At 34.5% G+C, this 27,682-nt stretch overlaps 1 protein-coding gene across 3 annotated transcripts in view; it reads right to left on the minus strand.

Moving 5' to 3' along the window:
• The window catches only part of CCSER1 (coiled-coil serine rich protein 1), a 1,343,925-nt gene that overhangs the window by 69,627 nt on the left and 1,246,616 nt on the right, over nt 1-27,682 (minus strand). The gene's annotated exons all lie outside the window — the stretch shown is intronic.

Here is a 27,682-nt window from a genome sequence, read left to right on the forward strand (position 1 = left end):
ATTTTGTGTTATGCATGAGTAGGTATAAATTTCTCATGGAAGTGTTTATTCTGACAACTGTTAATTCTTTCACAATGAAATCTTAACCATCCTCTGCTAGTTGATAACTTAAATTTCACAAACATTTTACGTTGAAAACTGTGATTCTTCTGAAAACTAGAGTATTCCTGGAAAAAGATATATTTACATTAGTTTGAGTTAATATTCCAAATTGTGACTGAAAGAAGGAAGAGTGAGGGGATTGACTTGTGAAGGGATAAAGAGAAGAGAGGACAAAAGGGAAAGGCCAAGGTTAAGGAGGTACCAAGGATGCTTTTAGCTGAATATGGTCTTGCTTACTTTACAAGTAACCTATAAGCATTGCTTGATTCCATGTTTTGCTTTTACAGTCATTATACTTATGTCTTAGTAAGTTAAAATTCAAACCTCATTACAAGGATTCAAATGAGAAACACTTTTCGGTTGACTCAATTTTCCTTTTGAACATTCACTTCTCAGGACAATCACTATCACATATTTTCACTGTTTCTTTTTATATTCATTTCCACATTCCTATTTGTTCTTAAAATGTTATTTCCTGATTTTAAACTGATAAATATATAAAAATAAACAAATAGTTTCATAAAACAGGAGGCAAAGCTTATAACCAGGTGTTCCCAAAAGACATCCACCTGCTAATAGTGATATTGAACAGAGTGAGAATACCTCTCAGTGGAAGATTTGATTATTCTTGCTATTTTTTATTTTTTCATTTTGTGAGATTTTCTTCTCTCCTCCTCACCTCATATTTCTCACCCTTCAAAATAACCCTCGTTCTTTCGGCACATCTGGTTCTATGACTACCTGCTTCTCAATATGAATAACTTGGTAGAAAAACCTCAAAATATTACTGAAAGTTTTTTTTTGTTAAAATTTTCAGCAAATATCATACTTTATTAATGTCATAAACTGGTTAAATCAATATTCAGAGCTTACAGTATTAAAAATAAAATTCCTACCCAACCTATATAATATATAATAATTTATTTCAGATATAAATTTTTTTGTTATAAATTAGTTGTTAAAATTTGGAAGAATTTATCTAATAATGGTGCTAAAATCCTCTAGTTAATATTTTTGAGAAATATTCATTGTTCATTTATTCTTCTGTTTGTACACAAAAGAAAATTATCTGTAGTAGAGTTTATAACAATCAACAAAATTTACTAAACAAAATTTGTATAAAAGGCTAAATTTATCTGAAGAAAATGTGATTTAAGAAAATATAATTAATTTATATGGATAAATGAGAATACCAGAATGTTCAATGTTGAACACAAGGATTAATTTATTTGGTCTTTCATTCAATATTTCATTTATTAATTGTGCAAATTTCCTTAAACTTTTACTATACAATGTCTAAAGTAATTAGGATAATAAGAAATCATCCCACACATTTTATTCAGCCTTAAAGAGCTTAAAATTTAAAGTGCTATGACATTCACATATAAAAAATTGAATCAATTTTTGAAATAATATAAGGCAATATCATGTTGCCATATAGCCTAATAAAAACAATAACAATAATGTCAGCAACAGCAGCAACACCTGTAGAATATTTACATTTTCCAAATATTAGTTCATTTAGTCTTCGCAACAAACTCATGTGATATTGCTACTATTATTTTCAATTATGATAACTAAATACATAGCACAAAGATTTTTCATGAATTGCCCAAAATACAAAGCAAGTAAGCATCATAGTAGGGTTTCACATTGATATGACTTGATTTTTAAGGACTGTGAAACATTAAATTTAGATACACACTTAAAACTGTTATAATTTAGATAGGAAAGGAAGAGAACAGAAATAATTTAATTAGCAAAATCAATGTGAGCAAAATAATAGAGAAAGAAGTGCACGTAGCAGACTTAAGAGAGTATAACTGATTACAGAGTGTGAGTGGCACTTGGGAAAAAGGTGTAAATAGGCCAATAGTAGTGGCTAATGAGAATCCATTTCAAATTTAAATAAATTTTGAAAGTAACAGGGTGCAGATTGTGGCTACCTTGAATGGAATATTAGCCTCATAAATTTGGTCTTAATACTAGAGATAGTCTACAGTTACCAGAGGATTTTGAACAGGAAAGTAGCTTGAAAGAAGTGTTCTTTACGTGAAGCAGAGTCTCAAGGGGAAAATGATTCATATATCTATTTGAAATTACTATTTTTCAGTTTAGGCATATTCCTGCAACAAGCAAAGAAAGAAGCTACGTATCTTATACTAAGAACCCCTCTAAAATTTCAGTGTTACAATAAAAACAGCCATGATATAATTGAAAACCATGTGAATCAATAATATTTAAACTCATTTTTAGTCACCTAAAAATTACTGATTGGGAAATGTAAAAATAATGAGCTTACAAAGCAGCTTATGATTTTTTTTCTTTTTTTCTGATATACACACAGAACTCAACTGCCTTAAATCAAACAAAAGGGGTTTTCAAATTCAAGTACCCAGCAATTTATTCTAAAGTCACTGCAATTTTTATATTTGATTATTTGACTTAATCCTGGCTTATACCAATAATCATAGCCAGCCTTCTGCAAAATTGAGAGGATGAGCCATTTGTCTTCTAAACCTATTCTCATTCACTTTTCTTGCTCTTCTTTTACCCATATTTCAAATATCTTAATCAACTTCCATACTCTATTTCCCTCCCCATTGGGGAGCATAAAGAAGAAACTCCAACATTCTTCAGGAGGTTGGATAAAACACATTCCAAAGCTCCTTCAAAAGTATATATGAGATTCTGTAATCTTAGGAAAATTTATGGCCTGTTTTATGCTGCAGAGATTGAGAGTCTACTAACTGTAAGGTGAGAAGACATTTGTTTAACTCCTATACATTACTCATATTTTCAACCTTCTGCCACTAAAATTAGGTGGAAAGTTGAAATAACAATATAAAATGGTATAAAGTAATCCCTCTGAAAATATATTGAGTTGAAATTATTGAGATTTCTATTATACGTTGATTAAATAATCTAAATAATAATGTATTGCCCCTGCATTTACATGAATATATTTAAATGCATTAATCCTTGTATTCCTAGTACCTAATATACAGCATGTAATAGACAGATAATAATGCTGCTTGAATAAATGAATAATGAAAAAACACTGCAAAGATTACGCTTTTATATGTTATCAATGATTTATTTTAGGGACAGTATCACAAAATAGAGTAAGATTAATCCTCTTGGATAGTGTAACTGTTTTTTTTTTGTTTTTGTTTTTGTTTTTGTTTTTTTTTTTTTGAGACATGGTTTCATTCTGTCATCCAGGCTGCAGTGCAGTGGTTTGATCTTGGCTGACTGCAATCTCCCCCCACCTCAGCCTCTCTGGTAGCTGGGACTACAGGTGCATGCCACCACACCCATCTTATTTTCATATTTTTTTGTAGATAATGGTTTTCCTCATGTTACCCAGGATGGTATCAATCTCCTAAACTCAAGCAATCCTTCTACCTTGGCCTCCCAAAGTGCTGGGATTACAGGCATGAGTGACCACACCTGGCAGGAAAGTGTAACTTTTAATTGAAGATATGCTAACCATAAATCTGTCTACTGATTACATATATTTTTGTTCTGCAAATTACTTTGCCTTTTATCTAACTTTATTTACTTATTCTCAATATAAAAAAAATTCCAGTTAGTTTAAGTATATAAACTAATTCTCCACATCCTCTCCAGTATCTGTTTTCTCCAGATTTTTTAATGATCGCCATTCTAACTGGCGTGAGATGGTATCTCAATATAGTTTTGATTTGCATTTCTCTAATGACCAGTGATGATGAGCATTCTTTTATATGTTTGTTAGCCTCATGTGTGTCTTCTTTTGTAAAGTTTCTGTTCATATCCGCCCGCTTTTGAATGGGCTTGTTTTTTTCTTGTAAATCTGTTTTAGTTCTTTGTAGATTCTGGATATTAGTCCTTTGTCAGATAGGCAGAGTGCAAAAATTATTTCCCATTCTGTTGATTGCTGATTCACTCTACTGACTGTTCCTTTTGCTTTGCAGAAGCTCTGGAGTTTAATTACATTTTTCTATTTTGGCTTTTGTTGCCAATGTTTTGGTGTTTTGTTCATGAAGTCCTTGCCTATGCCTATGTCCCAAATGGTTTTGCCTAGGTTTCCTTCTAGGTTTTTTTTACGGTGTTAGGTTTTATGTTTAAGTCTTTAATCCATCTGGAGTTAATTTTAGTGTAAGGTGTCAGGAAGGGGTCCAGTTTCTGCTTTCTGCACATGGCTAGCCAGTTTTCCCAACACCATTTATTAAACAGAGAATCCTTTCCCATTGCTTGTTTTTGTCAGGTTTGTCAAAAATCAGATGGTTGTAGATGTGTGGCATTGCCTCTGAGGCCTCTGTTCTGTTTCATTTGTCTATATCTCTGTTTTGGTACCAGTACCATGCTGTTTTGATTACTGTAGCCTTGTAGTATAGTTTGAAGTCAGGTAGCATGTGATGCCTTTAGCTTTGTTCTTTTTTCTTAGAATTGACTTGGCTATGTGGGCTCTCTTTTGGTTCCATATGAAGTTTAAGGTGGTTTTTTCCAGTTCTATGATGAAGGTCATTGATAGCTTGATGAGAATAACATTGAAGCTATAAATTACTTCAGGCAGTATGGCCATTTTCATGATATTGATTCTTCCTAACCATGATCATAGAACGTTTCTCCATCTGTTTGTGTCCTCTCTTATTTTGTTGAGCAGTGGTTTGTAGTTCTCCTTGAAGAGGTCCTTTACATTCTTTGTTAGTTCTATTCGTAGGTATTTTATTCATTTTGTAGCCATTGTGAATGGCAGTTTGTTCTTGATTTGGCTCTCTTTAAGTCTGTTATTGGTGTATAGGAATGCTTGTGATTTCTGCACATTTATTTTGTATTCTGAGACTTTGCTGAAGTTGCTTATCAGTTTCAGGAATTTTGGGGCTGAGACAATGGGGTCTTCTAAATATACAGTTATGTTGTCTGCAACTGATAGATCTTCTGAATGGAGAAATCCTCCAATTATTCAATTGTAAACAGTGCATATAATGAAATATATGCTCAGTCTTTGGATGAAAGTGGACTTTCCTTAAATTTTATATTCTTCTTATAATATTATAATTATTTCTGTTAATGTCTTAATCTAATTACTATCTATATACATTTAATAGAAAACAGTCACCTTTTTAATATTTTAGGGGCCTCATAAATTACCCAGTACATCTTCAATAAATAAGTATATATTTTTATTTAATAAAGGATTTTTAAGAAAAATACTATTATTTTTTACACCAGATTGCATTTCCTTTTTTTTTTTTTTCAGCGTAAGTACATAGTTGTATAGGTCAGTTTAGAAATGAGAAAAACAATATAATGAGTTAATGTTTAACAATCAGCTTGTGTAGGAAGTGAACAATGCAATTTTCACACAATTTTAAATATTTTTATTAATGCCAGAGCAGTAAAACTTGTCTGGTATCAAACATACAATTGGTCCATTTATTCATTGCTAATATTTGTTTTTTTTGATAATATAACAGATGGGGATTGACTTTAATAAATTATCATAAAATCTTAAGTCATGCATTAATTATTAGGCTAAAACTAAAATATACTTTATTTTTCAATAACATTCATAAATTATTTAATTGTAGCATTCATATACTATGTAAATGTAATCTAAATATTAAAAAATAAACTGTATTAACTGATTGATAGGCAAATCCTGACACATATTCTCTAGCTTTTATGTTATTGAATGCATACTTTTAATAAAAGCAAATGCCTCTTTTGAGGCTCAAGGCCTTTTTATTAATCATTTATTTTCCTTCTTCATTAACATTGGGAGATAAATTGATTCAGTGATTAATTTTGAGTAAGAATAATAGTAAAGTACAGTACCTCAATAATATTTGTTAAAAAGCATTTGCTTCTTCAGATGCTTTTCGTTTTTGACAAATCTGCACAAGTTTCAGTGTTCAACACATATGGATATAGTTCATAATCAGAATAAATATTCCTGGTATATGAAATTGCTTCAGGGAAGAGATGTAATATACATTTAGAAAGTAAACAAATTCCCTGTGTCTGCCCCCTGACGTGGATTCTAGTTAATATTGACTACTTGTTCTGTCAATATTAATGATCAGAAAATTTTTCAGGGATGTGATAAAGGAGAGAACATACACAGACAAAAATCTATTAACTTTCCTTAGATGGTCAAAACACATCAAAGGCTTCCTGAGAAGGAAAGAGAATAGCTTAGATCAATTCTGCAGGTACTCAATCTGTTGAGCAGTTAAGTAAAATGTAGTCTACTCAATCTAATGAGCTGTTAAGTAGCTTGCGATGAGAGAGTCTCAGATACATGTAAAAAGGAAAAAGAAAAAGCAACTTGATTTCATACTGCTATTTATTCAAAAAATAGTGACCGTGTTTTCTGATGGCTTTTACATGATTCCTGAGCTGTTAAAACAAATAAGAATGAAGACAGTATAAGGAAAATGGATAATAAATTCACCATCTAAACATGTGAAAGCAAAGCAACTAATTTCCATTTAATGTAAATCATCACAAAATATGATTGAAAAACTACAACTGATAACTTAGAATTAACATTTAATTTGGAACTCCTTCTTGCCCTACATGAGTTCTTGTGGTAAACAAAAGCACCCTCATGGCTATAGAAGATAGAGAAACAAATCAAAATGTTAAAAACAAAAAATACACATATCAATAAATGCCCCTCTATAATTCGCTGACTAAAATATTAGTGTCATTGAAATTTTAATTTCACTTCCATTGAAATCATTCATTTAGAATTTTCCTTCCTACATCTGAAACTAATTTAATCTATGGATATGCCAATGTCATTAAATACAATTCACTGCCAAATGGGTAATTCAAGGAAATGATTGGGTCAAAATCTGTGATATTAGTAAAGCACTGAGAAACAAAACTGATCACATTTTAATTAGTAACAATATTTCTATTTCAGAATTATGAAAAATATGCACTTTGGATTAGCCCTCCTAGTGTGATCAATTAATTAAAACCTTCAATTCTGATGTGTTTTTTCTCTGTGTCCCAGAAGTGCTGGGATGTATATAGTATTTTATACCCAGATAAATGTTCCATTCTGCATAACTTTCTATGAATGATGTATTTATTAACACTGTATTGTTTTATGGCAAACTTCTAAATCCTAAGCAAAGTAAACAGCACTGAAGAAAAAGCCAACCTTACACAGAAGGGAATATTCAGTAAGCATGGAGTGGGTTACTACACAAGCATGGACTAGTATTTCACATCTAATGTTTATTATTTTACTTTCTTCACTAAACACAAATATATTGTCTCTAATATGTGTTATTATGATTGATATATAGATGTAAAATATATATCGCATGTCATCTCAGTCATCAATAGAACCACTTTAACCTAGTATGTGGTCCCAAGGAAGTGTATATAAACATTGCTGTTTTCACCTAATATGTCTCTTTTTTTTTGAAAATAATTGGAACAAAATATTTACCTTTTAAAATAAAAAATAGTTTATTTGCACATTTCAAGGTTATTAGCTGTATGTTGATAATTTATATGCTTATAGATTTGTTTATAGGAGGTTAGAAGTTAGAATAAATAACAAAACTGCATTTGACGCTTTATATACCATCATTTTTTTAATTATTATTGGTTGATAATTTAGACATTAATGAGGCAATCACTATGGGAAAATACATTATATGAAAATATAACAAATACATTAGCACTTGGGCTGGGCGTGGTGGCTCACACCTGTAATTCCAGCACTTTGAAAGGCCGAGGCAGGTGCATCCCTTGAGGCCAGGAGTTTGAGTCCTTCCTGGCCAACATGGCAAAACCCTGTCTCTACTAAAAATACAAAACAGCCCAGTGCGGTGGTGTGTACCTGTAATTCCAGCTACTAAGGTGGCTGAAGTAGGAGAATCACTTGATCCTGGGAAGTGGAGGCTGCAGTGAGCCTACATTGTGACACTGCACTCCAGCCTGGGTGACAAAGTGAGACTTTGTCTCAAAAACAATACAACATATTAGCACTTAGAAAATAAGCTGCTTCTGTACTGTGGAAGCGAGGATCCTTCTAGATTTACATGTCCATATCAATAGCTCTAGATGACTTCCCTTTTGTATTACCTGCAGAACTGAATTTCTATTTGTCTTTAGATATTTATATATGCTAATCCTCATACTAAATATATACTTCATACTAGACATACCTGAAATGATATATCTCAAGTTTTTTTAATATTCTATCACAGAAGGTATGAACCACTTATTAAATATAGAAAGCTATGTCACTGTTATATCTGTCTTTTCTCCATAATCTGAGAAAACATCTTAGTGCTATTTGATTTTCAAAATATTTCAATTTTTTTCTCCTTTCTATTTCTATTGCCACGTCATTGCCCAAGATACTTTTGTCTCTTATTTGGCTATCACAATAGTTTTATTGATCTCTTTCTCTTCAAATACTATATAGTGCGTTGGTAACAAAATTGCTTTATCCAAATACAGACATGATCATATTAGTTATGCTCAGTGACCTGTAGAGGCGTCTACTATCAGTAGTGAAAGTAAACATGTTTTAGCATAGCATTCAAGATACTTTAGGTTCTGACACTAATCTGTATTTTCAACTTAATCTCAGAGCAAGTCCTTTGGCACATGTTCAATATATTTCCCTTACAATAGATGACTCATTGTTCTTAAAACGCTGTGCACTTCAAGACCCAGACAACTTTATTCAAATAAGTCCATCTTCCTAAAATATCATTTTCTCTTTAAACATCTGTTAATTTCGTACTCATAAAGATTAGCGCATGCATTAATACATTGCTTCCATTTTCTGTGTTCTTCTTAGGTTTTATTTAACTCTGTTATGTCCATTGTCTTTACTTCTTTTGACAAAATTAGGGTTGAGGCTGGCCAGTCTGAGAGCTGGCCTAATGACTATTCATCAGAGGATAGTTCTCCTGAAGTTGAAATGAGAAAAGGACAACTCCTACTCAAGAGGATATATGCTCTGGGCTGGGTATGGTTGTGCATGCCTGTAATCTCAGCACATTGGGAGGCTGAGGCAGGTGGACCATCTGACATCAGGAGTTAGTTTGTGACCAGAATAGCCAACAGGTGAAACCCTGTCTCTACTAAAAATATTAAAAAATCAGTCAGGCACAGTGGCAGGCACCTGTAATCTTAGCTACTCTGCAAGATAATAGCTTGAACTCAGGAGGTGGAGGTTTCGGTGAGCTGAGATAACACCATTGCACCCCAGACTGGGCAACAAGAGTGAAACTCCATCGAATAAATATAAACAAATAATAGAGTATATGATCTGAAGAAAAGGGTAGACAGTATTGTCAATGAAAAGAGTCAATCTCTGTAAAATATTTGAAGATATTTATTCTAAGCCAAATATGAGTGACTATGGCCCATGACACAGCCCTCAGGAAGTCCTGACATCATGTGCTCAGGTGGTCATGGTGCAGCTTGTTTTAGGGAGGCATAAGACTTCAGTCAAATACATTTAAGAAATATATCGGTTTGGTCCAGAAAGGGAGAATGACTGGAAGCAGGGGCTTTCAGCTTATAGGTAGATTTAAAAAATTTTTTTCTGGTTGACAGTTGGTTGAGTTTATCCAAAGACGTGGAATCAATAGAAAGGAATGTTTGGGTTAAGTTAAAGGATTGTGGAGACCAAAGTTTTATTGTGCAGAGGAAGCTTTTAGCTAGCAGGCTTCAGAGAGAACGTGTTGTAAAATATTTTCCTATGGGACTTAAAAGGGTACCTGACTCTTATTGATTATCTTCTGGATTTGGAAAGAAGAAAGGGAAAAGGAGATTCTCTACAGAATGTAGATTTTTCTCAAAGAGACAAACCTTGCAGGGCAATTTCAAGACAAGGCAAGGAAACATATTTGAGTTTAAATTTTTTTGATTTCTTATTTGTTATGTGATGTTATGCCAGAGAAGTAGAATGAGGCATATCTGACCCCCACTTCCCCTTGTGGCCTAAAACAGTCTCTCAGGTTAAATTTTAAAAGATCCCTGGCTGAGGAGGAAGTCCATTTAGATGGTTGGTGGGGCGGGGCTTAGAATGTAATTTTGGTTTACAATATCAAAGTACATAGGTTGAGGCTACATATATACAAATCTGAAAAAGCTAAGGTAAGAGGCTAGAGTGTATTTGGAGTAAGAGAAAAGAATTCTGAGACAGATGGAGACAAATATGATCTGAAGGTCTGACACTAATGACAGGAGGAGGTATCTGGTAGGGTGGGCAGGAGGCTGATAATAAGCAATATGACTAGCTTAAAGCATCAGAGGAAAAGTAGATGATTATATACTGAGACACAGTGTACAGTCTCTCCAGTATACAATAACTTTCCATACATAGTTTGTAATTAGAGTGGTTTACAATTTCCTTTAGAGTGAATTAATATCAGTATAGGCATCAATCAGTTGTCAGGTATAGAAAGTCTGTCAGCCCAAAAAATAATCTTAGAAAACACTTGACGTCCTTAATGTCTATGTCTAGACTACATACCATTGTCTTCGTATTGCAGACGATCATATAATAAATCTTAAGGGTCTTCCTTCCAGCAATTCCAACCCACATTGGCTGACCTCTCCCTCTGTAAGAGAAGCCTTGCTTGTATCTCCAAAAATACGCTGCCTCTCCTCATATTCTTCCTTTGTCATATTTATATACTCTCCTATACGTTTATTATTATACTTCCGTTAGCCTCAACTACCTCAAACCTAGAGCTTCTCCATCAGTCCCAGAATCTCTCTCACTGTGGAGATTCTCATATTGGTTGGAGATCTAGCGTAGAACATATTTACACGTTCTCATTCCTTCTTTGCTCTTTCGATCTACACTCCAGGTTCTGCACTTAATTTTTTCTGCCTTAATGGAATCTTAAACTGCCAGATTTCCTAATGAAAATAATTTTTGTATTCTTTCAAGAAACATTTCATCCTCCCTGATCAGCAGGAGAAGAGCTCTGGAGATACTATGTCCTATATGATAAGAACAGATCTCTTTCTTATTAGGAAGACAATATAACCATGCCCTTTGTTTAAGACCTTGCATTACCTTAATATTTTTTCTTGTCTTTTAGTTAGTGTTAGAATACAAGTGGGATATTTGTTTTCTGTGGTATAATCACTCTTGGCTAATTGTTGTAACTACGGTTTCCTCTTGGGATTCTTTCATTCACACAATCTAAGAGCTGCTATTGAAAGGTTCCCTTCTCTCATTCTCTTTTGTTATCTTCCTTCACTAGGCACAATCATGAGGCTGTTACTAGCAATTAATATCAAATTGAGATAACTACCAGATTTTCACTCACAAAAAACAGGGGGAAAATCTCCAAGTATTTTAAAAATAGATGTTAGTACATGCTAGAAGTAAGCCACACCATCTTGTAACTACATCTCATTGAGTAAACTTGTGTCTTTATTCTTCTGAACTGAGAAAATCCGCTTTCCTTTTTATTCAAAAGAACTGAATTAACTTATTTTTACTTATGACTAACTTAATGCATTCATAAAAGCCAGATGAGCATAGTGACTACAAATACACCTTCAAAAAAAGAGACGTTATAACTCCTGCTGTTAACAATGTCACAAAATGAAGGGCTCTCACAGAAATACTGAGAATTTCTAAAATGATATCCTTTAATGTAGTGGAAGCATTTCACAATTTAAGAGATATATGACCTTGAGGTAAAACTCAATTTAAACAAATTACCAAGTCGATGACAGGGAAATTTATTTCACATGTCCTGTTTCTTCACAGGGGTGTTCTTAAAGATCAAATCAGGTAATGTAAAGACAGGTTGTAAAACAGACATTCCTCCAGTATTAGATTTGTTTTTGTTCAATATGGCAGTGACTTTAAATGGGTGAGTTTTGTCATTCTAACATGGGAAATATTTTATACTTAAAATGAACTTAGAGCAGCACTTTCCAACTGATAATTTACGGTTGTCAGAACTTCATAAAATTGTTACACAGGAGCCTTGTAAATAACAAGGCAGCAAAAATTACAAATTAAGACATTTCATATTGAGAAAAAAAACACTAAGGGAATTTGTTGCCAGCAGACTTATCATATAAGGATACTAAAGAGGATCTTTAAGCTGAGATAACAGACATCAGACAGTAACTTGATTCCATATGAAGAAATAAAGAGCATTGGTAAAGGAAACTACATAGGTAAATAGAAAACACAGTAAAAATGTATTTTTGATTAAAACCTTTTCATATGTAAGTTAAAAGATCTTTGCAAAAAGCAATTATGATAAAGCTAAGTTGATAGATTATGATACATAAAGATGTTATGACAACAAAGACTATTAAGGAGGATACGGAGAACTATATTGAAAGAATTTTGTGTAATATTGAAGTTAATTTGGAATTAATCTAAACAAGACAGATTGAAGATATTAATTGCAATCACTAGAACAACCACTAGGAAAAAAAATCTCAAAAAATATATATATCCATGTATATTAAAATAAAGGAAATAATTTAGTACAACAGAAAATATGTATTTATCACAGAAGAAGGCAGTAGTGGATGAACACAAAGAAGAGAAAAGACATAAGACATGTAGAATACAATAGTAAGTGGCAAAATAAGTCTCACCTTATCAATAAGTACTTTAAATGTAAACTGACAAAATACTTCAATCTAGAGGCAGATATTGGCATAATGATTTCTGAAAAAGCAAACTGGGGAAAAAGATAAGATGGCTGACTAGAAGGACGTAGTGCACATTGCTTTCACAGAGAGAAGAGAGAATGGCAAGTAAATACTAAATCTTCAACTAAAATATCCAGGCCAACACATTGGGATTCATCAAGGAAACAATTTGATAACTCAATTCATGGAGAACAGAGAGCAGCAAGACAGGACGACCACACACCCAGGAGTGGCACAGAGCCAGGGGAGACAACCCCTCCATGGTGAAAAGGTGAGTGAATGAGAGATACCAGGGACCCACATTTCTTCTATAGATTTTTGTGAGCCTGGGATCAGGAGATCCCCCTGTGAGCCCACTCCACCAGAGCCTTCCAGCTGACATGCAGAGTTATATACAGTATGGGCAGAGCCACTTCTTAGGTGCACATGGAATCCGGGGAGCCTTGCATCCCTGGGCATTCCAGCATCAGTGGCTGCAGCTCCAGCAAAGGGGGTGCTTAGGCTCCTGTATAGGCCCTGAAGAAGGGGGCTAAAACCAGGGAACTGAGCAGTCATGTTCTGTAGGACTCAATTCAACTGCACCTCGCAGGGTAAGACCCACTGGTCTGCAGCAGCAGCCAACCCTCAGTGGGCTCTCATGACAGTAGTAGCTCTGCACCTCCGGAAATGGAGCTTCCAGAAGGTGAGGTGGACTACCATACTTGCTGTTTTGAAGCCCTTACCTTTGTTGCCTTCAGGCTTTGAAGAGTCCCCAGTGACTATTGTCTAGAATGGACCCCCAGTACAGTGCAGGTGCCCTATGGAAAAGTGGCAGGACTGTTTGCCGATCTCTGTCCTTACATTTCCTTACTGGCTGCAGCCTCCTAACTTGGGTCTCCAACACATCTACCCTGCCTTCACCTGAACACTTCAGAGGTGGCTCGGCATTTCTCCAAGGAGAAAATACCAGTCAACCCACAACTCCTCTGCCATTGCAGACGCAGTGGTACCACTCTAACTGCCATCAGGCTAGGGAAGGAATTAAGGGCCTATGCAATACTCTGGAACCTCTAGCACACTGCAGCCACCACATGGAGAGGACTCCAGTCTGTCTTCCCTGGGAACACCTAACTGCTGCTCTTCACCAGGCTGGGCCCCTTGTTCAGGACCACAGAACAATTGCCCGACCCATGGCTGAGCATACCCACTGGTGGTAGCTCTCAGTTTTCCTGGGGAGAGTCTCTCAGAGGCAAGTAACAACCCCACTGCCACTGCCACAGAAATGGTTCTGCCCCTGCTTCTCTTGGTCTAAGGAAATAAGCAAGAGTCTGAAGGCTTCACCTGAACTTATAGCACATAACAGCCACCATATAGAGGAGCCCAGTCTCTTCTCCATGTGATCCCTTCATGCCCCAACCCCTAACAAACAGACCCCCTAGCTCAGGCCAGCAGTACAGCTGCTCCACTTTCGGGCTGAACAGTCTCAGTAGGAGCAGCTCCATGTTTCCTGGAGGTAGAGCTACCAGGGGCAAGCAAAACCCTTCTGCAGTGGTACTTCCCTTGCTGCCCTTGGACTATGGAAGGAATAAAGATGCTGAGTGTTTTATCCACATCTCCAGGAAGCTGCGTTTGCCCCACGTAGAGGAGGCCAATCTGTCTCCCATGAATCCCACCCATACCCCCTGCTCATAAACAGGCAACCCCTCCCCAGTTTGGGCTCATACAACAGCTGTACCATCCTGGGCCAATATCACTAATTGATTGCTGCTCCACATATCTCTGGGGTGGAGCCTCAAGAGACAAGTGAAAGACTCTCATCCACCACTGCTAAGGTTCTTTCCTTTGCTGCCACCAAGCTTGGGAGGGAATATAAAGCCTAAGATCACCCCAGAGCTGCAGTGTGCTGCGCAAGAGTGCCAAGCCGAGATCTGCAGCCAGCAGTGTGTGAAAAGTCCACTTTCAGAGCCCTAAGAGGGAGCATGGCTGCAAACACGAGGAAATACAGAGGTGCAACGTGACTGAGCAAGAGGCTACCTACTGATCGTTATGCTTAAGCACCACCTACTAGTTCACAGTGCAAAACTTCAACAGCAAAAATGTTTTGCTATCATACTCCCCTATGAAAACAAAAACAAAAATTCAGCTATGAATAAATGTCTTGCACAAAGCATCAGCCCTCTGAAAACATCCGAAATATAAGTTTACTGACTGCACTTAATTAATTTTTACCAAAGTTAAAAGCAAACAAACAAACAAAATGCAGAAACAGATGAGAAAGGACCAGTGTAAGAACTCCGGTAACTCAAATGGCCAGAGTATATTCTTTCCTCTAAATGAATGCACTATTTTTCCAGAAAGGACTCTTAACTGGGCTGAGGTGCCTGAAATGACAGACATAGAATTAAGAATATGGACAGGAATGAAGATCACTGAGATTCAGGAGAACACTGAAACACAATCCAAAGAAGCTAATGGATTATAAGAAACAATGCAGGAGCTGAAAAAACAAAATAGCTCAGTGAAAAAATGAACCAAACTGACTAAAGAAAAAAACACATGATTGTTTCAATAGATGTAGACAAGATTTACAATAAAATTTAACATCTTTCATGTTAAAAACCCTCAAAGTACTAGGCATTGAAGGAACATACTTAAAAATAAAGAGGCATCTTTAAAAACCCCAAGCCAACATCATATTGAAGGGGCAATAGCTGGAAGCATTCTTTTTGAAAACTGGAACAAGCCAAAGATGTCCTCTCTCACTACTCCCATTTAACATGGTATGGAAATCCTGGCCAGAGCAATCAGGCAAGCAAAAGAAATAAGAGGCATCCAAATAGGAAAAGAGGAAATCAAACTGTCTCATTTTGCAATAACATGATTCTATAACTTGAAACTCCATAGTGTCTCACCAAAAGTTCCTTGAGCTGATAAACAACTTCAGCAAAGTTTCAGGATAAAAAAATCAATGTACAAAAATCAGTACCACTCCTATACACCAACAACCTCCCCGCCAATAGCCAAACAAGGAAGGCAATCCTATTTGTAACTGCCACAAAAAGAATACCTAGATATACAGCTAAGTAGGGAAATGAAAGACCTCTACAATGACAATTATAAAATACTCTTCAAATAAATCAGAAATGACACAAACAAATGGGGAAACATTCCATGCTTGTGGGTAGGAAGAAGCAATATTGTTAAAATGGCCATGCTTTCCCCCCAAAATTTACAGATTCAATGCTATTCTTATCAAACTACCAATAGCATTCTTCACAGAACTAGAAAAAATTATTTAAAATTCACTTGGAACCAAAAACAACCCCAAAGAACCAAGGCATCCTAAGCAAAAAGAACAAACCTGGAAGCATCATGCTACCTGACTTCAAACTATACTACAAAGCTACAGTAACCAAAACACCATGGTACTGGTACAAAACCAGACATATAGACCAATGGAACAGAATCAAGAACCCTAAAATAAGGCCACACACCTAAAACCATCTGATCTTTGACAAAACTGACAAAGCAATGGGGAAAGGTCTTCCTATTCAATAAATGGTGCTGGGATAGCTGGTTAGCCATATGCAGAAGATTGAAAACAGATGCCTCCTTGAACCATATACAAAAATCAACTCAAGATGAAGTAAGAACTTGAATTTAAAACCTAGAACTATAAAATGTCTGGAAGCTGAGCTAGGAAATACCATCTGGATATAGAAACTGGCAATGATTTCATGACAAAGATGCCAAAAGCAATTGCAACCAAGGTAAAAACTGACAAATGAGATCTAATTAAACTTAAGAGTGTCTGTACAGCAAAAGAAACTATTAACCGAGTAAACAGACAATTTACAGAATGGGGAAAAACATTTAGAAACTATGCTTCTAGCTACATATAATAGCCAGAATCTATATGGAATGTATATAAATTTACAAGCAAAAACCATACAACCCCATTGAAAAGTGGGCAAAATACTTGAACACTTCAAAAAAAAAAAAAAAAAAGACATACATGGAGCCAACAAGAACATAAAAGAAATGCTCAACATCACTAATCATTTGAGACATGCAATGAAACCACAATAAGATACCTTCTCATATGAGTTAGAATGTCTATTAGTAAAAAGTTAGAAAAAAAAAAAAGAGATGCTGGCAAGATTGCAGAGAAAAAGGATTACTTATACACTGGTGGTGGGAGAGTAAATTAGTCCAGCCATCATGGAAGGCAGTGTGCTGATTCCTCAAAGAAATAATAACAATTACCATTCAACCCAAAAATCCCATTATTGAGTATATGTCCAAAAGTATATCAGTCATTCTACCATAAAGACACATGCATGTATATGTTACTGTAGCACTGTTCACAGTAGCAAAGACATGCAATCAACCTAAATGATCACATATGGTAGACTAGATAAAGAAAAAGTGGTACATATACACCATGGAATATTATACGGTCATTAAAAAGAACAGGATTATGTCCTCTGCAGCAACATGAATGGAGCTGGAAGTCATTATCTCAAGTGAACTAACGCAGGAACAAAAAACCGAATACTGCCTGTTGTCCTTGTAAGTGGGCACTCAATAACAAGACCACATGGACACATGGAAGGAAATAACAGACACTTAGGGTCTACTTGAGGATGGAGGGTGGGAGGTGAGAGAGGATCAGAAAAAATACCTACAAGCTCCTATGCCTCATACATGGGTGATGAGGCAGTCTACACACCAATCCCCCATGAGTTCTTTACCTATATTACAAACCTGCACCTCATGTACCCCGAGCCTAAGATAAAAGTTAAAAGAAAAAATTATCAAACTGCAACTATATGTTAACTACAAGAAATTCCCTTTAGATCTAAATATACAAACAGTTTTAAAATAATAGGGTGAAAAGTAATACCATAATACCATATGTGATAATCATATATGACAATGTGACTGGATCATAGGGCACCCAATTTGTGGTTAAACATCATTCTGAGTATTTTTGTGAGGATGTTTTTTGATGAACTTAATCTGTACATCAGTAGAATAAGTTAAGCCGATTGTTCTTCCTAATGTGGGTGAGCCTCATTCAACTATTAAGTTGGAAGCCTGAAAAAAGAAAAAAAAAAAAAAAAAAAAAAAAAGGAAAAAGGGTGTTTCTCCTCTGGTTAAGAGAGAATTCTTTCTGCTTAATTGCCTTTTAACTGAGAGACTTTGTCGACCTGTATTTTGGCCTGCCATATTTCATACTAGTTCTATACCATCAGCTCTCATGGTGCTCAGGTTTTCAGACTGGAACTGGTGCTCCATAGTGCCTAACTTGCTGATTCACCTTGCGTATCATGGAACTTGCCAGTCTCCATTATCATATAAGCTAATCCAAATAAAAATCTATTTCTGAACCCAGATTCGTAAAACAAATACTCCTAGATATACCAAAAAGCTTACCTGGACAACAATAGTGAGAGAATTCAAAACCCCACTAGACAGCATTAGACAGATCATCAAGGCAAAAAACTAACAAAGAAATTCTGCACTTAACTATGCCACCTGACCATTCTAATAGACATCTACAGAATACTCCTCATATCAATCACAGAATATTCATTCTTCTTATCTGCACATGGAACATACTCCAAGATCAACCACATGAGTAAACATAGAGCAAGTCTCAATAAATTAAAAAAAAAAAAATGAAAATCATACCAGAAATATTCTGGGACTGCAGCAGAATTAAAGCACAAATTAATACCCAGAAAATTTCTCAAAACCACACAGGAACATAGAAATTAATCAACTTGCTTCTGAATTACTTTGGGATGAACAATAAAATTGAGGCAGAATTTTAAAGAAAAATATTTGAAAATAAATAAAAATAGAGATACAACATATCAAAATCTAGGGGATGCAGCAAAAGTCGTGATGACGGAAAAGTTCATTACACCAAATACCTATTTAAAATGTCAAAAAGATCTCAAATTAACAATCTAACATCACATATAGAGGAAATGGAAAAACAAGAACAAACTAACCACAAAGCCAGCAGAAGAAAATAAATAACTGAAAGCAGAGCAGAATTGAATGAAATTGAGACCCCCAAAATCTATAAAAAAAAAAACAATTAAACCATAAATGTATTATTTCAGAGGATAAACTACATTGATAGACTGCTAGCTACTTGAAGTAAAAAGGAGAGAAGATAAAAATAAGCACAATAAAAAACGAAACAGTGACATTTCAACCAATCCCACAGAAATAAAAAAGATCCTCAGAGACTATTATGAACACTTCTATGTGTATAAACTAGAAAATCTAGAGGAAATGGATAAATTCCTGGAAATACACTATCTCACAAGATTGAATCAGGAAGAAATTGAAATCCTGATTACACCAATATCATGTTCCAAAATTGAATCAGTAATAAAAAACCTACCAACCAAAAAAAGCCCTGGACCAGATGGATTCACAGCTGAATTCTTCCAGAAGTCCAAATAAGAGCTGTTACTGATCCTATTGAAACTATTCAAAAAAAAAAATTGAAGAGGAAGGGCTTCTCCCTAACTCATTTACAAAGCTGGCATCACTCTGACATAAAAACCTGGCAAAGACACAAGGGAAAAAGAAAACCACAGGCTAATATCTCTGATGAACATCGATGTAAAAATTTTCAACAATATACTAGCGAACCAAATCCAGGAGCATGTCAAAAAGTTAATTCACTATGATCACATAGGCTTCATTCCTGGAATACAAGGTTGGAATGAAAATTTTAAAATATGATTCACCATGTAAGCAGAATTAAAAACAAAAATTAAAAATGATCATCTCAATAGATACATAAAAAGCTCTCATTAAAATCCAAAATGCCCTCATGATAAAAACCCTAAAGAAACCAGACATTGAACAAACATACCTCAAAATGTTAATAATAAGAGCCATCTCTGACAACTGCACAGCATCATATTTAATAGGCAAAAGCTGGCAGCATTTCCCTTGAGAACTGGAATAAAACAAGGATGCCCACTCTCACCACTCCTATTCAACATAGTACTGGAATCCTTGATTGTTCAATCCTGATTGTTCAGTCAGGGAAGATGAAGAAGTATAAGGTATCCAAATAAGAAAAGAGGAAGTCAAACTATCTCTTTTCATTCAAGATACGATTCTATACCTAGAAAACCTCAAAGACTCCACCAAAAGGGTCCTGGAATTGATAAACAATTTCAGTAAAGTTTCATGCTATAAAATCAATGTACAAAACTAGATAGCATATCTATACACTAATAACATTGAAGCTGAGAGCAAAATAAAGCATATAATCCCATTTACAATTGACATAAAACACACACACACACACACACACACACACACACATATGTGTGTGTGTGTGTGTGTGTGGATACCTTTTACTTCTTCACCTTGCCTGATTGTTCTGGCAAGGATTTCTAGTACTATGTTGAATAGGAGTGGTTAGCGTGGGCATCCTTGTTTTACATATATATATCTGTGTGTGTGTGTGTGTGTGTGTGTGTGTGTGAGGGAGTTTATTAAGGAGAATTGACTCACATGATCACAAGATAAGTCCCATGATAGGGTATCTATAAGCCGAGGAGCAAGGAAGCCAGTGGTGTATCAGTCCAAGTCCCAAAACCTCAAAAGTAGGGAAGCCAACCGTGCAGCCTTCAGTCTGTGGCCAAAGGCCCAAGAGCCCCTGGCAAACCATTGGTGTATGTGTAAGAGTCCAAAAGCTGAAGAACTTGGAGTCTGATATTGAAAGACAGAAAGTATCCAGCACAGGATGACTGGATGAAGATGAAGGCTGGAAGACTCAGCAAATCAAATCGTTCCAACTTCTGCCTGCTTTATTCTAACTGCACTGGCAGTTATCAGATGATGACTACCCAGATTGAGGGTGGGTCTTTGTCTCCCAGTCCACTAACTCAAATGTTAATCTTCTTTGGCAACACCCTTATAGACACACCCAAAACCAATACATTGCATCCTTCAATACAGTGCAAGTTGACACTCAATATTAACCATCACAGATCTCTACAAGGAGAACTATAAAACACTGCCAAAAGTGTCATCACAGATGATCAACTCAATATTAACCATCACAATAATCATTGCCAAAAGTAATTATAAATAAGCAGTCCCCAAACTTTTTCACACTAGGGACTGTATCATGGAAGACTATTTTTTCACAGACGAGGTGGGGAGGATTTTTTGGGATGATTCAAGCATGTTACATTTATTGTGTACTTTATTTCTATTATTATTATTGTAATACATAATAAAACAATTATACAACTCACCTAATGTAGAATTGGTGAGAGTCCTGAGCTTGCTTTCCTGCAACTAGGAGGTCCCAAATGCGAGTGATAAGAGACAATGACAGATCATCAGGCATTAGATTCTCATAAGGAGAACACAATCTAGATCCCTTACATGTTCAGTCCACAATAGAATTCATGATCCCGGGAGAATCTAATGCCACCATTGATCTGACAGGAGGTGGAGCTCAGGCAGTAATATGAGTGATGGGTAGTGGCTGTAAAAACAGATGAAGCTTCACTTGCTCACCTACCACTCACCTCCTGCTGTGCAGTATGAGTCCATGGCCCAGGGTTTGGGGACTCCCTGTTATATATGATACAAACAAATAGTAAAAAATATTCCATAACCATGGCCTGGAAGCATCAATATCATTAAAATGGCCATACTGCCCAAAGCAATCTACCTATTCAACACTATTCCTGTCAAGCTATAAAGGTCATTTATTACAGAACTAGAATGAGCTATTCTAAAATTCCTATAGAACCACAAAAGAGTCAAAATAGCAAAGGCAAGTCTAAGAAAAATAACAAAGCCAGAGGCATCATATTACCCAACTTCAGACTCTACTGTAAGGCTACAATAACCAAAGCAGCACGGTACTAGTACTAAAACAGACATAGACCAATGGAACAGAATAGAGAAACTAGAAATAAAGCCATGCATGACCAACTGCTCTTGAACAAAGTAAATGAAAAAAACATTAAGCAAAGTGGAAAGGCTCCCTATTCATTAAATGGTGCCACAATAACTGGCCAACCATATGCAGAAGAATGAGACTGGATCCATTTTTATCACCATAAACAAAAATTATGATGGATTAAAGACTTAAATATAAAACCTCAAACTATAAAAATCCTAAAGAAAACCTAGAATACACGATTCTGGGAATTGGCCTTGGAAAACAAATCGTGACTAAGTTGCTCAAAAGCAATTTCTATAAAGCATTTACAACAAAAACAAAAATTAAACTGTGGGATCTAATTAAACTAAAGAGTTTTGCATAACAATATTCTGCATATGTACCCTGGAACCTAAAGTGCAATAAAATATATGTAGATATATACACATATATACTATATATATACACACACATATACGTTATATATACTTTATGTGTATTTATATAAAGTATACATACACTTTATATAAAGTATATGTATATATATAAATATATATACTTTTTTAATATATATATATATATATAAAAACTATTGGGTACTATGCTCATACACATACATACATACATATATATATATATAAAGCATATATATATGTATATATATAAAGCATGTATATATGTATATATATAAAGAGTGTGTGTGTGTGTGTGTGTGTGTGTACGTGTGTGTATATATATATATATATATATATATATATATATATTTAAATAAAGTACAGAGTATACAAACTATCCAGTGGAGAAAATATTTGCAAACAATGTATCCAACAAAAGTCTGATATCCAGAATGCATAAGGAACTTAAACAAATTGACAAGTAAAAAACAAACCCTATTAAAAAGTGAGCAAATGACATAAACTGACATTTCTCAAAAGTAGACATACAAGTGGCCAACAAACATGAAAAATACTCAGCATTGCTCATCATCAGAGGACTGCAAATAAAAACCACAATAAGACACCATATTCTGTCAGTCAGAATGGTTATTATTAAAAAGTAAAAAAAAAAAAAAAAAAAAAAAGCCTTACCACAACTGTTGGTAATACTGCGGAGAAAAATGAATGCTTTTATACTGATGAGAATCTAAATTAGTTCAGTCACTGTGGAAAGTAATTTGAAGATTTCTCAAAGAACTAAAAATAGAACTGCCATTCAAGTCAACAATAAAAAAAACCCAAATCATTCAACCAAAAAGACACCTACGTTCATATGTTAACCGCAACAGTATCACAATAGCAAGAATATGGAATCAAGCTAGGAGCCTATCAGCAGTGTATCGGAAAATAAAATGTCATACATATACACCATGGAATACTGCATAGCCTTAAAAAAATCATATCCTTTGTACCAACATACATGAAGCTGGAAGCCATTATCCCAAGCAAAACAATGCAGGGACAGAAAATGAAATACTACATGTTTTAACTTATAAGTGGGAGCTAAACAATAGGTACTCATAGGCATAAGAAAATTTCCATATAGACACTGGGCTATATGGGAAGGGAGGGTGGAGAGAGGGAGCAATGGGTTGAAAAACTATTGGGTACTATGCTCAGTAACTCGGTGACAGGGTCAATCATACTGCAATTTTCAGCATCACAAAATATACCTATGGAACAAACGTGCACATGTACACCTTGAAGCTAAAATAAAATTTGAAATTATGTAAAAAAATCTATCTACATCTACATCTATAGATATCTATCATCTGTATCCCATTGATTCTGCTTCTCTAGAGAATCCTGACCAAAATAAACAACCAAAAGAGAGCTGGAATGATTATGTTAATGTTAGACAAAAAAAAATGACAGAATTGAAGGGAAAAATAGAAAACGTTATTAGAAATAACTGCAGGTTTCACTTTCAATAATGGATAGAAGAATTAAACAGAAGGTGAACACATGGAAGATGTGAACACTACATTTAAACTAGATTTAACAGAAATCTATGTAACACTCCATGCAGAAATAGTAGATATAGTCTCCTCAAGTTCAAAAAGATTCTCCAGAATGCACTATGTGTTAGGCCATAAAATGAGCCTCAATAAATTTAAAATCATTAGAGTCATATAAAATACATTCTTCAAGCAGAATAAAGTAAAATTAAAATTTCATAAGAGAAAAATTGAGAAATTTACAAATGTGTGGAAATTAAATAACAGTTCTAAATAACCAGTTGGTGGAAGAGATTATATGGGAGGGAGTTGGAGATTAATATACATGAAAGTACAACAAACCAAAGTTGATTTTTTACAGCTATAACAGTGTTTACAGGGAAATCTGCAACTGTAAATGCCGATACTAAAGAGTAAAATATGTTTGGATCAATACCTAACTATTCACATTGAGAAGCCAAAAAATCATAAATCTAACCCTAAAGCAAGCAGAAGAAAGAAAATAACAAAAACTAGACAGGAAATAAATAAAAGAGAAATAGAAAAGCCACAGCAAGTCCAAAAATTGGTTCTTTGAAAACATTAATAAAATCGACTTCGGCTAGAATGACTAGAAAGAGCTAACACGCAAATTACCAAAATAATAAGTGAAGAAGGGGACGTGAAATAGATCTTACAAAAATAAAATTGATCAAAGGGTTAAAAGGGAAATACTACGAATAACTGTATACCAAAAAAATTAGGTCACGTAGCTAAAATGGACAAATTCCTCAAAAGACACAAAACTGAATGAAGAATTAGAAAATCTGTACAGACCAAAAAAAGTGAAGAAGCTGAATTAAATAATAATAATGATAGTAAATCTCCCATGAAAAGCTCAAGCCAAGATACATTCACTGGTAAATTCTTTGAAACAGTATATGAAAAATTGATATTGTTTCTTCTTAGAATATTTCAAAGAATATAATAGGAATAAATCCTTCAAAAATGATTCTATATGATATTTCACTGATACCTAAACCAACTTTACATGAACAAAAAACTACAGACCAGTAACCTTTATTAGATTGAGATGCTAACATCGTCATCAAAGTATTAGCAAATAAAATACAGTCACATACAGAACAGTTACACATCAGGAATAAGTGGGATTTCTCCTGGGGTTGTAAAAATTTTCTAACATGCAAAATTCAATTCATGTAATACCATATTAATGGATGAAAGGAAGAAAACCACATCATCATCTCAATCAATTCTGAAATATATTTGATAAATTCCAGCATGTTTTTATGTTGAGTGTACTCAAGAAGCTAGAAATAGAAAAGAACTTTTTCAAATTTCATATATGAAAATGAATGAAAAACTCAGTTAACAACATGATTAGTGGTAAAACACTAAATTCTTCTTTCATGAACAACAACAAAAAAAAACCTAAAAACGAGATCTCTGGCCTAGGCACTTCTATCCAACATCATACAAGAGTTTCTAAACAGAAAACTTGGGCAAGAGCAAAAAAGGCATTTGGATGTAAGAAATTATTGAAACTATCTTAATTGAGAGATGACATATGGTATATATAGAAAATCCTAACAAATTAATGAAGAGCTTATTAGAACTAATAAACCAGCCCAGATATGTTGTAGGATACAAGATGAATATACAAAAATTAATTTTATCTCTATGCAGCAGCAATGAATAATCTAAAAATGAAAAAGCACAATAAAAGTAAGCCTTCATAATCTTGAATTATTTGATGTCTTAGATAAGACACCAAAAGCATCCATGATAAACAATAAATAAACTGAATGTTATTGAAATTTTTAAAAATTGCTTCTAAGGCCAAAATCAAGAAACTAAAATGACTACCTTCAGAATGAGATAAAAAAATTTAAGTTACATATATGTGAAGAATGTGTATTCAGAATATACTACGAACACCCAGCAGTCAATAAGAAAAAGACAAGCTAATTTAAAAAGATGGGCAAAAGATTTTAATAGATGTTTCCTCAAAAATGACATACAAATGGCCAATAAGCATACAAAAGATGCCCAACATCACGAACTGAAGTAATGCAAATCAAAATCACAGTGAGATACTATTTCACACCCACTAGAATGGCTAAAATAAAGAAACCAGACAACAAATGTTGGCTATTATGTGGAGAAATTGAAATCTTTATATGTTGCTGTTGGGATTTTAAAATGTGGCAGCCAACTTGGAAAACAGTTTGGCAGTTCATCCAAATGTTAAATATAAAGTTACCACGTGATTATGAATTTCTACTGTCATATAGCCAAGACATAAGAAGACATATGTCCACACAAAAATTTGTACATAAACATAATTAAAAGTTTTGTTCATAACAGTAAAAAGTGAAAATAATTCAAATTTTCATTAGGTCAGAAATGATACATAAAATGTTATATCCATACAACTGAATTTTATTATTATAAGAAATGAGGCATTGTTACATGCTACAATATGAATGAATCATAAAAATAATATGCTAAGTGATAGCCACAAAAAATACAGATTCTGTTTCCATATACATAAATGTCCAAAATAAGCAAATTCATTGAGACAGAAAGTAAATTAGCCAGGGTTTGGGAGACTGACTGCTAATAGGATTAGCAAATGAGTATCGAAAATATTATAAATTAGACAATAGCAATGATCACTGAACCATATGCCCATACTGAAAACAACTTAATTGTAATTTTAAAAAGATGAAGCTTACTATATGTTAATTACTTCTCAACAAAGGATATTTTAATGTTATAAAAAGAACACTATTCCTATTTTAATTTACTAAAATCAATAAGAATAAGAATTTAAACACATGTGAAAAGATTCCATGCTCATGGATAAGAAGAATCAATATTATGAAAATGGCCATAATGCCCAAAGTAATTTATAGATTTAATGCATTCCTTTCAAACTATCATTGACATACTTCACACAATTAGAAGAAAACTACTTTAAATTTCATATGGAACCAAAAAATAGCCCATATACCCAAAACAATCCTAAGCAAAAACAAAACAAACAAACAAAAAAGCAAAGCTGGAGGTGTCAAGCTACCTGACTTCAAACTATACTGGCAGGCTACAGTAACCAAAACATCATGGTGCTGGTACAAAAACAGACACACAGACCAATGGAACAGAACAAAGATCTCAGAAATAAGATGGCATATCTACGACCATCTGGTCTTTGCCAAACCTGACCAAAACAAATAATGGGGAAAAGATTCCTGTTTAATAAATGATTCCAGAAAAACTGGTTAGCCATATGCAGAAAATTCAAACTGGACCTCTTCCTTACACCTTTATACAAAAATTAACTTAAGATGGATTAAAGACTTAAATGTAAAAGCCAAAACTACAAAACCGTAGAAGAAAATCTCGGCAATACTATTCAGGACATAGGCATGGGCAATGACTTCATGACAAAAACGTCAAAAGCAATTGCAACGAAAGAAAAAATTGACAAATGGGATCTAATTAAAAGAAAGAGCTTCTGCACAGCAAAAGAAACTATCATCAGAGTGAACAGACAACACACAGAATGGGAGAAAATTTTTGCAATGTATCCATCTGACAAAGGTCTGATATCCAGAATCTACACAGACCTTAAATTTACAAGAAACAAAACAAACGGCCCCATTAAAAATTGGACATAATATTCCATGGTGTATTATGTCCAATTTTTAATGGGGGGAAATAGGGGAGGGACGGTGGGGGGTGGGAAGCTGGGGAGAGATAGCAAGGGGAGAAATGCCAGATGTAGGTGATGGGGAGGAAGGCAGCAAATCACACTGCCACGTGTGTTCCTATGCAACAATTTTGCATGTTCTTCACATGTATCCCAAAACCTAAAATGCAATAAAATAAATAAATGGGGAAAAAAAAATTGGACAAAGGACATGAAGTGATGCTTCTCAAAAGAAGAAATTTATGCACCAATAAACATATGACAAAAAGCTCAACATAACTGATCATTAAATAACTGCAAACCAAAA

This window comes from Sapajus apella, unplaced genomic scaffold (assembly GCF_009761245.1).
Source record: "Sapajus apella isolate SASKATOON/1434 unplaced genomic scaffold, GSC_monkey_1.0 scaffold45, whole genome shotgun sequence".
In the NCBI taxonomy this organism is placed as follows: Eukaryota; Metazoa; Chordata; class Mammalia; order Primates; family Cebidae; genus Sapajus; species Sapajus apella.